This window comes from Dermacentor silvarum, chromosome 4 (assembly GCF_013339745.2).
Source record: "Dermacentor silvarum isolate Dsil-2018 chromosome 4, BIME_Dsil_1.4, whole genome shotgun sequence".
NCBI lineage: Eukaryota > Metazoa > Arthropoda > Arachnida > Ixodida > Ixodidae > Dermacentor > Dermacentor silvarum.
In genome coordinates, this window is record NC_051157.2 from 160742721 (window position 1) to 160757312 (window position 14592).

The window sequence follows — 14592 nt, forward strand, 5'->3', positions numbered from 1 at the left end:
ATCGAGTTGATACGCCCTACTCACGAAGAATAGCTCGATGAACAAGGTATGACGCCATTATTATATTCCACTGATTCCTTTTATGTTTGCCTGTTCCATCGCTGGAATTCCAATATCGTTTCTGACAAACCTAAGAGAGTAAAGAAACTTGAATAACATGGAATATTTGCCTAGGACAAATGACAAGTATAGTTCGATTACTAGAGATTGTATGATAAAGAATAGATGCAAATGATAATTGAGGGGGTAGTTTAACGCCTGCAGTTTTCTGTTGAGCCAACACAGGTTAGTTGTGCACAGGACGGACGGCGCCGCGAGGATTGAATCTTACGACCAATTGATCGGCAGGCAAGGATTGCAACTTTTAGCCGATCTGCTAATGCCACAGGAGTGGAGAATACTGATCCCACCGAGCGCGATCTCGCCATCAGCGGCCACGATTGGCTAACGCCGGCTGAGCATTGTGTAGATTTTTTGTATTAGCACGTAACCTTCCCAGTTACGCATGCACTCCTAAATTAGACTTTATTCATGTAGCTGTAATGTCTATGAGTGAGCGCATCTGCTTTATCTTTCTTAGTTTTCGTCTTATTCTAGCGTTCCCCGTCTGCTGTTTGTTTAATGGTACTATCGTTATATTGCCGCAGAGATCTCTCCACGCGAAGTATCCTTCTAGGCGTCTCATCGCACCGCCGTTAGAAGAGCGCCAGCAACACCTCGCGCATGGCGTGGCAGCGCGTGTCTCTCGTGCACGCGAACGCGGCTGCGTGTGGGCTCAATCTGCGGACGTGGTTGACTGTGGAACGCGTCCCTGTTAACTGCGCTTGCCAATTGTGTGTGTGTGTGTTTTAGTCATAAGTTTCCGGGCACAAGTTCGCCCACAATAAACCACTTTGTTTAGTGTGCTTCACTGAAGAGTGCTACATTTCTGGTGGAGGTGCGGGGGATGATTGGAATTCCCCACTGCGCAAGAGAGTGGAGCCCTGACCCTCGGCGATTGGAAACCGAAGAGCTGACTCCAGTACACCAGCGCACAAGCCGCCGCCTCCGAGGAGACCCGCCTGAGTTCGGACCGCTTCCTGTTGCTGCCACATTGCAGGCAACAATTACCAGCAACGGCACAGCCATGACCAGCTCGGTGGCATCGTCGCAGCTCGTCGTGTACCCACCACGTGAGCCTAAGTCTTTCCATGGCGATGCGTTCGAAGATGTGGAAGATTGGTCAGAACATTTCGAGTGAGTCGCAGATTTCAATGAATGGGACGAGGCACGGAAGCTTCGCAACGTGTACTTCGCGTTATGACAGTCAGCGAGGACATGGTACATGAACCATGAAGCAGCGTTGTCTTCGTGGCAAGAATTTCGGCGACAGTTGCTTGCCACGTATGCCAGCACCGATCGGCGAGAGAAGGCAGAGAACGCCCTACAAGCCAGAAACCAGCGCACTAACGAAAGTGTCGGCATGTACATCGAGGACATGTCCCGCCTCTTCAATGGTGCGAACCCAAACATGACCGAAGATAAGAAACTGCGCCATCTGATGCGTGGCGTTAGGCAAGAGCTGTTTGCAGGACTCGTTCGCAACCCACCATGCAGTGTTGCTGAGTTTCGCACCGAGGCGACGACTATAGAAAAGGCGCTGCAGCAGCGTGCCCATCACTACAATCGTGATGTCAGCAGTGCACCAGCCGACCTCCTGTCAGCAAGCCCAGGCAGCAACACCGAAGCGCTAATAGAACTGGTGCGTTCTATCGTAAAGGAAGAGCTTCGAAAGCTGCAGGTATCGCAAACCACGCCGACAGTTTCAACTCTCGCCGCCGTCATTCGCGATGAAGTTCGGCATGCCACTCTGCAGCCAGGATTTGAGGCACCGCCTGTGCATCTCGAACAAGCGCCACCGGTACGTCACGTGCCGACGTACGCTGATGTGTTATGCCAGCCATCCGTGCATAATGCTCCATTCACCGCTCCCAGCAGCCGCCAGCCGACTCCGCGCAGTGAACCCCTTCTGGCAGAGCTGAGGCCACGAAAAAGCGACGTGTGGCGTGCACCCGACCGGACGCAACTCTGTTTCCACTGCGGAGAAGCTGGGCACCTTTACAGAATGTGCCCATATCGCAGGGCAGGTCTTCGCGGCTTTACGATGAATGCACCTTGCCCCTGTAATGGTGAAAGACCCGTGGAAATTCAGGACTACTTGTCCAGACAACAGGACTCGGCGGCTCGATACCAACACCAGCCGCGATCACCAGCGTCTGCACGCTTCCGGTCACCTAGCCCACGGCCGTCCTCGAGTTCACCAGGACGTCGTTCACTGAGCCCACGACAGGAAAACTAAAGCGAGCGACCTGTGGAGGCGAGGCCGCTGACGTTGGAAAAAGCCAAGATCCTCCGTCGAGTTTGCCGAGCAGCAGCGACGAACAGAAACGGGTTAATAAGATGAGTAAACAGAAAATTTCTTCAGACTTGCGCATTACCATAGACGGTCGTGAACTGAATGCCTTAGTGGACACAGGTGCTGATTATTCCGTCATAAGATATGCACTCGCAAAGGAACTGAAAAAAGTTTTGATGCCGTGGAGTGGACCCCAGATACGTACAGCTGGTGGCCACCTCAGTACACCCCTGTGTAGATGCACAGCGAGAATTGTAATTCGAGGTTTTGCTTACGTCACTGACTTTGTTGTCTTACCGGAATGTTCGAAGGATGGAATACTCGGGATGAACTTTCTTCTAGCAAACGGTGCCATAATCAACCTGCAGAATTCCTGCGTGTCCTTTTCTACGAAGCAGGCTATAGATATGCAAAAGTCAGAGGAGCCAGAGCACATTGCCTTGCGGATTACTGACGATGACGTAACCGTGCCACCACGATGCAGCATGCTGGTTCGCGTAAGAAGTGAAGCATTCGACGACTTGGAAGGTATAGCGGATGCCAACATCGAGCTACTGTTGAAGAAATCTATTTGTATAGCCCGGGGAATTGTTCAGCTACGCGATGGGTGTGCTGATGTATTGCCGAAGAATTTCGGAAGTGAATTTCAGCATGTCGCAAAGAACACAGCCATCGCCTTTCTACACAGCGTTACTGCAGTCACAGATGTATGTAGTTTAGCGTCTATGCCGCCTGCTGCACAAACTACGCATGACGCCGTAACGTCAGTTGCAATCAGCCCAAGTCTGTCGCCAACCCAGAAAGAATTGATGGAAGAGCTCATCAATGACTTCGCAGAATCTTTCTCCACTTCGTCAAAGTAGGCAAACACCGCATAATAACAGAGGAAGCAACCAGACCAGTGTACCAACACCCGTACCGAGTATCCCCAGTTGAACGAGAGATCATAAAAAGTCAGGTGCAAGAGATGCTTGAGGACGATGTCATTCAGCCATCAAACAGCCCGTGGGCGTCACCCGTAGTTCTTGTGAGAAAAAAGGACAATACACTGAGGTTCTGTGTTGATTACCGGAAATTGAACAGCGTGACCAAGCGTGATGTGTACCCCCTGCCACGCATTAATGACACCTTGGATCGGCTACGACATGCGAATTTTTTCCCTTCATTAGACCTCAAGAGTGGTTATTGGCAAATTTAGGTGGACGAAAGAGACCACGAAAACACTGCTTTCGTTACCCCAGACGGCCTGTACGAGTTCAAAGCACTTCCATTTGGCCTCTGTTGTGCGCCGGCGACATTCCAGCGCATAATGGACAGTGTCCTCTCGGGTCTCAAATGGCAATCGTGCTTAGTTTACCTAGACGACGTGGTGGTATTTTCTGCAACGTTCGACCAGCATATGCAAAGGCTGCGTTTAGTGCTGCAAGCTATCCGCTCCGCAGGCCTGACCATTAAACCTGAAAAATGTCAGTTTGGATTCCAAGAACTTGGTTTTCTGGGTCACGTAATCAGCGCACAAGGTGTTGGCCCGGATCCCGACAAGACTTTTGCCGTTGCGCGATTTCCGAAGCCGACAGACATGAAGGCAATCCGGCGATTTTTGGGACTATGCGCTTATTACAGGCGATTTGTAGAAAACTTCTCCAAAATTGCCGAACCTCTAACAAGACTTACTAAAGAAGACGCACCCTTCATGTGGCATGCAGAGCAAGAGGTTGCCTTCAATGAATTAAAGGAACGATTACAAGCCCCACCGATCCTCGCCCACTTCGACGAGACGGCGGACACAGAAGTCCATACCGACGCAAGCAATCTTGGTCTCGGCGCCGTTCTAGTTCAATGGCAAAACGGGGAAAAGAAAGTCATAGCGTATGCTAGCCGCACCCTCTCGAAAGCTGAAACAAACTACTCTGCGACGGAAAAGGAATGTTTGGCGGTCATATGGGTTATCAGCAAGTTCCGACCATACCTCTACGGCAGGCCGTTCCGTGCAGTCAGCGATCACTATTCCCTTTGCTGGCTGGCAAGCCTACAGGACCCATCCGGACGACTTGCGAGATGGAGTCTCAGGCTCCAAGAATACGACATTACGGTTGTATACAGGTCCGGGAGAAAACATCATGATGCTGACTGCTTGTCCCGCTCACCAGTGGAGTCTACTCCTTCTGACGAAGAAGATTTCCCGTTCCTTACTGTGATAACAGCTTCGGAAATCGCTGAGCATCAACGGGCCGACACAGAACTCCTGCCACTCATCAAGCACCTCGAAGGACACGATGTTCAAGTTACGCGTATGTTTATGCGAGGTTTATCGTCGTTTTTCCTCAGAGATAATGCGCTCTATAAGACGAACTTTGAACACAATCAGGAAAAATTCTTACTCGTCGTGCCATCAGCCATGCGACCGGAAATTTTGGAAGCTTGCCATGACGAACCATCGTCGGGTCACTTAGGTGTCAGCTCGAAGTTCGCCAGAATTCGACTCAGATACTTCTGGCCTAAGTTATTAGCGTCGGTGCAGCATTACGTGAAGACATGTCGGGAATGTCAAAGGCGCAAAACACCACCCGTCAAACCGGCCGGCCTTCTCCAACCCATAGACCCACCGAAGACTCCATTTGAGCAAGTTGGAATGGATCTGCTTGGACCGTTCCCAACGTCATCTACAGGGAAGAGATGGATCGTAGTAGCGACAGACTATTTAACACGATATGCTGAAACTGGCTGCCTTGAGCGAGGAACGGCAGGTGAAGTTGCGAAGTTCTTCGTTTATAACATAGTCCTGCGACATGGTGCACCAACGGCCTGACGGAACGTCTAAACCGAACCCTGGCCGACATGCTGTCCATGTATGTCGATCTCCAGCATAAGACACGGGACGCAATTTTGCCCTACGCTACTTTCGCCTATAATACGGCTGTTCAAGAGACAACTCAGGTCACTCCATTTCAACTGGTCTATGGCCGCATAGTCACAACCACACTGGATGCTATGTTACCAGTAGATGCTGACGACAACAACCCATACGATGTGGACGACTTCTTACAACGAGCTGAAGAAGCCCGTCAGTTGGCACGGTTCCGTATACGTCAGCAGCAACGTAGGGACGCCAGCTACTACAACCTGCGCCGCAGAGAAGTTCAGTACCAGCCAGGCGATAAAGTGTGGGTATGAACACCAGTGCGTCGTCGCGGCCTATCCGAAAAACTCCTTCGCCGATACTTTGGTCCTTACGAAGTTATTCGCCGAGTAGGTGACCTGAATTACGAAGTCATTCCTCATGGACAAGCGCTATCAAAGCGCCACAACCTTTCAGAGGTCGTACACGTAGTCCGCATGAAGCCGTACTTCGACAGACAATGAAAACACTTCTGTATATGAAATTTCCTTCACGCGCATCGGGAGGATGCGAAGTATCCTTCCAGGCGTCTCATCGCACCGCCGTTATAAGAGCGCCAGCAACATCTCGCGCATGGCGTGACAGCGCGTGTCTCTCGTGCACGCGAACGCGGCTGCGCGTGGGCTCAATCTGCGGACGTGGTTGACTGTGGAACGCGTTCCTGTTAACTGTGCTTGCCAATTGTGTGTGTGTGTTTTAGTCTTAAGTTTCCGGGCACAAGTTCGCCCACAATAAACCAGTTTGTTTAGTGTGCTTCCCTGAAGAGTGCTAAAATATTGTTTCTTCGAAAATTGTGTGGGACCTATTAATGGGGTTTCGAAATAAAAACTCACGCAGAAACTCCTCTGAGTGTTGTCTAAGTGTACGTAAGATTTGTGCCAATCGCTCATCTTCACGAAGCCCTGTCTCATTATCAATGTTTGTCTAAGTGTGCGTAAGAATTGTACCGGTAGCTCATCTCCATGAGGCCCCGTCTCATTATCAATGTTATGAAGCTTGATCCAAACAGTATGAACCCTTATCAACCCTTATCGGTTGTTATCAACTTTATCGAACCATATCCAACCCTTATCAACCCTATCTGAGCCTTATAAACTGTTATCGGTCGGTATCAACTTATCCCTATTCATTCGATCATTACCAACCCATATCTATTCTTATCAATATCATCGAATATGAACCAACGCTTATCAACTGTTATCGGTCCTTATCCACATTATTGGGCTTCATCCGACCCTTATCAACCCTTATCGGGACATAAACCTTATCAGAATTGCTCCGACCATTAAAGTCCGTATCGCTATTTACCACCTTATCCGTATACCCGTCGAACCTTTATCAACAGTGATGTGACCCATATGACCACTGATCACTTCTCATCAGCTTTATCAACTCATTGACTGCTTATCTGCCTGGGTTTCGCGACGTGAAGCGCATGAGCCCTCCGATAGCCGTGGCATTTCCTTCATTAAAGAAACGCTCCACCGGAAGGCGCATCCCGCTTCCACCGAAACGCATCGGGGATGTGGCGTGCTGTGGTATAATGATTCACAAAATCCGAATTTTCCAAATGTCTACAATTCTCCGAGTCTGCTGTACATGTGGTCCTAGATATGACCTTTATTTGGATTGTAGCGCTGGCACAACACCATTCAGGTGCTTCAAATACTCGTGTATTCACGGTATTCAAGCGTTGGTGTTTAGCTTAGTTCGTGAGACACTCGGCTTGTGAGCATGAGGTCGTAGGTTTGGAACTCACCACCGCCACTCTTTTTCCTTTCGAACTTATACGTGAATTTCTTTATAGCTATTTGCCTGACGAGACAGATGGACGGACGGGTTTCCTCGTTGGGCAGGCATAGAAATGCTTACGCATTCTAATAACTGCATCTCTTTAATAAACCGGACTCCTTTGAAACCGTCTTGTGATTCACGATATTATACGGTTAAATGGGTGACTGTCAGTATTACAGCGTTGTGCAGGTATTTGCGGTGAGATCGATCGGTAGGTGGCAACGCCGTCGCCCCCGGTAATGTGGATAGGCGGTCGGCAACACCCATTTAAATGTGCACCACGGCGCTTCGATGCAGGCGATTTCAACGGCTTGTATGCTAATAAAACAGGCTGACTGCGGTGAACATATTATATTGCTACGGTAGCATATTATATTGCTCTCCAGTCCACATTTTTGAACGAAACGCGCAAAACGTTGCTGTTTTACGTGATAGACACGCCAGCTCTGATTGAACGGCGACTGAATGAACCCTCAATGTGTTCACTTGTTCTTGTAATGTATCTTGTTTCCACACTATTCACAGTTCCAAGTAATCAACTATCCTACCCCTCTCCGTCTCAAAGCTATCTACCAAGCATTTAATGCTTGTACCCCGCTTTCGAGCTGGTATACTCACGTTTATCCTCCGTAAGCCAAGCTGGCAAAACGTTAAGTGGAATTTTTGTTCAAAAACATCTTCCCCGCTTAAAATGCTTGACTCAGCAAATGCTTCGTCGGCCGTAATTCATTAAAAAAATTTCATAACGGTTTTCTCATACTGAAACTTTGTAAATACCGGAAGCGTCTTCGTGCTATAAGTTATGGGTGTTATTTGTGTGTGTGTCTGTGAATGCCAATGTAACCGGAGTAATGAACGTGCAGCGCTGGTCACTTCTTGTGTTTCCGGAAGATATCTCTCTCTTTTCTCCACGCATTGCTGGTGACTAAGCGAGAACTTAAACGACAAAATAAGGGGGGGGGGGGGGGGGCGATAGAAACAACGAGGCGTCTGACTGTGCAGGCTGGTGGCATCCACAGTTTCTGAAATTTGTGTGCTCGGTCTGTCTAGCTAGCGAAATGAGTTGATTGTATTTGTCAGGTATTCGGCATTCGTTCAAACTTTCCGGCTAAGCGCCAAATTTCTGACGTAGCCAGACGGGTACTTTGGCGTCAGCCCAAACTCATAAGTTTTCTAAATGTCAAGGCTACGGGTAGTTCAGAGAATACGAGAGAGAAGAGTATGTCATTCCACGACCTCTACGAACACAATCGTAACAATAAACGTTTGTTATTCGTATCAACAAACTCCGTATCAACCGTAACCATAAACACCGCTAAATATCCTCTGAACCTGTCCGCTTTTAGGGAGAGCACTGCACCTTCTAAGTTAAGCAGGAAATTGTTTAATCCGAGCACATGCTGTTTGTTTCCCGCAGGAGTCATGCGTGCCTGAAACAAATACTATGAAACAGGAGAAAAAAAATAAAAAGAGTGTGGCCTAATGACGAGTGCATCAGGCTGCCACGTAGGGGGCCGAGGTTCAAACCCAAGCGCATGAGGCGATTAATTTTTTTTAAGATTGAGGAAGAATCTGCTCGGCGAGAACCAGACCAGCAATCTAGCCACCAACCGACTAACCCAGGCCTAACTACTGGATAGTAGACTGATAAAGCTTCGCTATAAAAAACTATGTAAAACGAACTTGGTTGTTATCCCAGAATGCATTTAGCATCCTGTGCGATGTAGTGTTTTGCGGCCTTATGTTGTAGTATGTTGCATTATGGTTCGCGCTTGAGGCTCAATTTTGCATGCTTAAATTAGAACTGACTTCGCTTGTCAGCGTTCTCATTGAGCCGTATGTTGCAATGAATATGTAGCCGCCAAAAATCTGCCACGCATATTCTAGCTACTCTAATATTACATCCTGAAAGCTTAGAGCTAGTTTTCATGCCCATTATATGCGTCGGTCAGGTTAACCGTTAGGGACAGTGAAGATGTTCTGTAACCGAAAAGCGATATTACGTCACGCGCCACATTAGCCTGCCTAAATATTTCTTGCAAAAAAATCAACCAAAGCATTATTAAGAAATGCGTTCTCCGATTTCGTTTAATAACTTCAGAAGGAAACTTCCTGGCTTTCTTTTGAACGCAAGCACGCTCCATCTTTTCTATTCGGAATTGGCAGTCGAAACGATATACCTTAAAGTATCAATCTAAACGCAATTGGCATTCTACTACATTAAGATTTGTTCCAAGAAAAAGATCGCTTCAAATACAGGAATGCTTGGTTTCATATCATATACCCGCCTGTACTTCAACAACCATTCGTTTAAAATGATTATTGAGGTACAGCGAGCGTACAATACGACATCTACCGGAAAGACGCATCGAGCTAGATTGTCTTAACCACTGCCGTGCCTAACGTGCGTGTTACACGAGATAGGCACTTAGCTATCACAACCAATTCATGTAGCCTCATGAAAGGAACAGGTTACTTGTACCGCGCTGAATAAGCAATGTGGGTTGGGTGGCCTAAAATGAAAAGCAAACCTCGATCTGCGCCATCGACGTCGTACTTGCTCTGCTGAAGGCTGAGTTGTGAGCATCGATGTACAATCTTTTCTTAACAAAATATTGGCATCTTGGTATTGTGATGCTTTTACTCACTGCTTTCCCACGTGCTTAACATCATACATTATTGCCACATAAAAACAAAACCCTTGTGCTTGACTGTTAACTGCGTGCATAATGGGAAAACGTTCACCAGCCTTAGATATTGAGGATCATTTCCTGGTTTCAGCAATGTAGCACTTTATCGACCTGCCATGGTCGATTAGCGGCTATGGCGTTGCGCTCGTGAGCTCGAGGTCGGGGATTCACTTTTGGTCCGATGCGGCCGTACTTACATTGGGGCAAAATGCAAGAACGCTCGGGTACTTAGATTTAGGTGCACGTTAAACAACTCCAGTTGGTGAAAATTTTTTCGGAGCCCGTTACTATGGCGTGCCTCATAATAACGACGTGGTGTCAGCCCGTAAAACTCAGGAATTAAATTATTAACAATTTCTCGACTAATCATTGAACTTATGAAGGTCAGGGTTACACGCTATAATACATAAAAATTATTCAAAATTGGCATCGAAGTAAGTTGCTTGTGCCGATCGCAAGACAGTCAGAACAGCAAATGAAGCAGCCTGTTCTGTTCTTACTATATTGTGATTTCGTGTATACGTAAATTTGACAGAGCTTTCTATAATTTGCAGTGTTCTGCTGTGTGTTATGCATGAATGTAAACGGTATCAGAAACACGGCATGGCCGCTATCGCTGAAAATGTTACCACTTCCGAAACGATAGTTGAAAGCTGCCTTTTGTGTAGGAGTATTACTAGGTGCAGATGGTTTCTTCCACGACAGAACGAATATGCATGTCCGATTGTGTTCTTAAAGAAACTATAAAATAAAAAAAAAATCGTCAAAACAAAGGTTTACAAAAAAGTTCATTTTTAGAAAATAAAATGAAAAAAAAAACTTCGGTAGCAATACAAAAAATTCCATTTAAGTCCAGCAAAACAACGGTGCAATGTTATTTGTACTGTTTAGCTCTATTTACACATATGCTCCAATGACTCATTCCGGTTTGTTAACATTTATTGTTTCCAAAAAAAAGCAACGGTTTCCACACATAATGGGGGCTTACCTGGGTTTTGTATTGGAGTGAGAAAAGGGAAAAAAAGGGAACGTGTTTTCTGCATTGTTTCCTGGGACGCAATGAAACAGAGAACAAACTCGACACTGGTTTTTGTGCTCGATCACTTGCAGTTATTAATTAAAAAGGTTTGTTCACTGGCAGCTGGCTAGCGGTAGTTCTTCCAACGGACACCACATTTCCGCTTGACTGATTGTGGGCACAGACCCACACACGCCTACACTGCATTCCAGGCACATTCGGCACTGACTCCAACTCTACTGACTTCTGCTGACGATGCTCTTCGATGGCTTCAATAGGCACATGAAGAGGGACACATTCTTGAGGTCGCCACTAAGTTTAGAGACCATCTCATGCGCCAAATGAATGAAGGCGGCGCCTCCAGACCTCAGGCTATGAAGGGAGCTTGGTGCTTAACGAGTTCACCAACAAAATTGCAGGCATTTTTTTCCATGCCTGGTAGCGGAAAATAGCCACCTCGCTGACGTGTTGTTGGCGCGGCATAACTCATACATTTGGTACTTATTTTTAAAATGGTCGCTGCACCATCACGGGCGAAGGTGACGTGACAGCAAATGGGTGCTTTTTCAGCTAACATTTATTACACTCTACCTAGGGCGTAGCATGCCTGTGCGGCGTCGTGATGGATCTCGGTGATTTTGACCAGTAGGGGCGCTATAACGTAAAATTATTCCAAACTGTTTTGATTCCAAGCTCCTGACGTCAGATTTACGTAACCACGGACGCAAGCATCGGGCAGTGACCCCCAGCCTAATCTGAACAATCTAATCAAACAATCTCCTTGTTTATAGGAGGTCACCATTGCTCGCTTTCAAAACCAATAATATTGTCTACACTGAGCGGTTTTTCTTATCTAATTGGCTGAAAACCGGCGAGGAGCAAGCTCTGATGGGGAGGGCTTCGATGGGGCCTTGCCAGCACAGTGACAATAGATAACCACATGAAGAGAGTGGTGCCGGCTTCTCCAATCTGGTCCGCTTCGCCTTATTTAAGTTGTGGTGGCTGGTCGAAAATCGCGGCGGCGTGCAATGGAAGGATAAGAATGCCCATAAAACGGATCCTCAGCAAGGAAGAGTTGGCAGAGTGATGTCGTATGCATGCCGAAAGGGCTCGATAACATTTTACTGCCACGAAAAAATGTTTATCATGCTCACCGGCAGGTGCGAGTAACGAGGGCCTGAGCGATCGGCGGGCAGCCATATTTTATTATTTTCGGAAAGGGGCAGTCTGTAGCTATTCAGAAAATTTTTCACCATTGTTCGGCATAATAATGCATTTTTTTCGCGTAGACGTCACTTTGACGTGGTGAGTTTTCGCGGTTTTGTGAGGTCGCGTAACAGACAGGCGGAGTGGACGTAGCCAGAAAACATTGGACCAATAGCAGAGGGCTAATGGTGAAAACGCGTCGAATCAGGAATGATTATTTTTCTTTTGTGCGGTTTAATCATGCATAATAAATGTGTACACGTTCTATCAGATGGGGAGTTATCGCGGTTTTCAAGACGTCGCGTGAAAGGCGAAGTTGGGAGTGGCCCAAAAATGTTTAGATCAATCGTGGAGGCTGATTGCAGATATTTTAATCAAAACAGCTTGAATCATTTTACGTTATAGCGCCGCAGGGCTCTATTTTGCTTTCCTTGTCGGGGCGACAAAGGTGAACTTGGAGATTTCTTTCTTGTGCCATCGGTACAATTGTGTTTCATTTCAGAAAAGGACAGTCCAGTATCCTGTACAATCAAAATGCAGAACAATTCATTTGGTCACCCATTTGCCGAGATTTTTCACAAAACGTGTGGTAGACGACGACTTCTTGATTAGGTCACCGCTCTCAGGAACAGCAAATGTGACCTTGTCCTCTACAACCATTCTCATTGTAGCTAAAGTCTGGCTTTAACTCCATGGGCAGCGCTCGCATTCACTCAACATGAAATCAGTGGTTGGGCACCCCCAAAGGCGCAGTGGTTTCATGCCTTCCAACGAGCTTTCCATCCCGCTTACGTTCTCTAGCACGGAGATGCAAATGTTGGCATTAGCGCAGTAAACGCCAACCACCCTCGTGCTTTGGTGCTGGAAGCACCCATTGTGGACGCAAGCTGTAACACTGACAGGGCGCTGGCAATTATGGGGTGAGCTGTCTTTAACAGCTGGAATATCTGGCGGATAAAACGTGTAATCCACCGCTTTGAAACCTACCCTCTTTGGCCGTCCGCGATGACTGAAACAACGTCCATCTTGGTGGGGCCCTGCCGAGCGCACCCAAGATCTTCCTTGGAGAAGTAGCGGAGCGCAGTTTGTACATCCGACGGGCTTAACCTTGACCTTATGTATGCGTCAAAATCGGACAATAGGGCATGCTCCTCGCGCCAACTTTGAGCCTCTCTGAGCACCTACGCTGTGACAACTGGGAATGCCTCTCGAACGCGTTTGCTTGCAAATTCTAGTGACATGATGGTTAAAAGACGGAGGCACTCTCGGTGGGATCTCTACGCCTCGTTCGCTTGCTTCAAGCTATGTAACCAGCCAGCGCATACCCCACATTCTGTCACAGACGGCGGAGGTGCACTGATGCTTCTGTATAAAACGATAATGGTTGAGCGTATCTTCGTCAGCACGACGTGTTCAATGCCAGCCCGCTTTCCGCAAGATCGTCTGCTGCGTTTGTGAATGGAAGATGATAACTTCACTGGTAAAATATCAAAAAAAGGTGAGTGTACCCTTTCAAGTCATCAATCCCTCCTTGAAGAAATGCTTCGTTGGCTTCATCGAGCGTTTCAGTACATGAAGGGAGGATTTTTTTTTTCAGTCGCGTAAAGCCATGTGGCTGACCTCGCCTTTGTCGCTAATATCCTCAGCCTCTGGCAGTAGCTTCCACAGGGAGGCAACATCGAAAGCGTTCACACAATCAAACAATTCAATGAAGATTACGATATCCCTGATGCGAAATTTGAGCGCAGCTTTCTGCGCGTTTTCATTCGCGATATATTGGCTGGCGCGGGAAACCTGTTTCATACCGCACGCTGTAAACGGAGCGAAGTGTGGCGCGACTGCCTCGCTAATAAGAAAATCGCGAAAGGCAGCGCGTGGATGACGCGTGGGCGCGATTCACTGCAGCCGTTGCAAACAGACCACCTCTCATGCAGTGCTTTGTTTCCATATATGGTATCGGTGGCCACACTCGCCGCAGGCGTTATCGTTGGCGTCATCAGTGAACAGACGACCAGCGCTACTCTGGTGCAATCTGGTAGCCATTGTCGCCGCAAAACCCGTCTTGCGTGGCACTACGCTTTTCTTCTCACGCTTTCACCATACCCCCCTCCTCCGCTTTCCTGTTCACGCTCTCTTCGCTATCGCCGCCTTTCATCCACCGCTGCCCTCCGCGTTCGCTCTTTCATCATTCGCTGGACCCGTTCGCTCGGTTACGCCGAAGGACGCCGACGTCGGCGCTCGCCGGAGGAACGGTAGCCTGTGAGCTGCGTTCTAAAATTTTATCTTAGCAATTTCCTTCTTTTTGAACGTCCAAGAATCGAACAGAACCCTCGGACCGAGCTATGCGCCATATGCATCTCGTGAAGCGCACGGTCTTCGTTAACGCGGGAGGCACGAGGAGGAGGCGACGGAGACGGGAGGGGGAGGGGGGGGAGGGTGCATTCTACTTACGCGGTTGCTGCTCACGGAGCTATCTTGAAAGCGATCTGTCACGCGGCCGAAGTGTGCGCTCGAGGGAGCCTCATCTTCAAAGCAATCTGCGATGGGCCAAAGTGCATTCGCCGAGTGCCGTTAGGTTCGTATGCGCTGC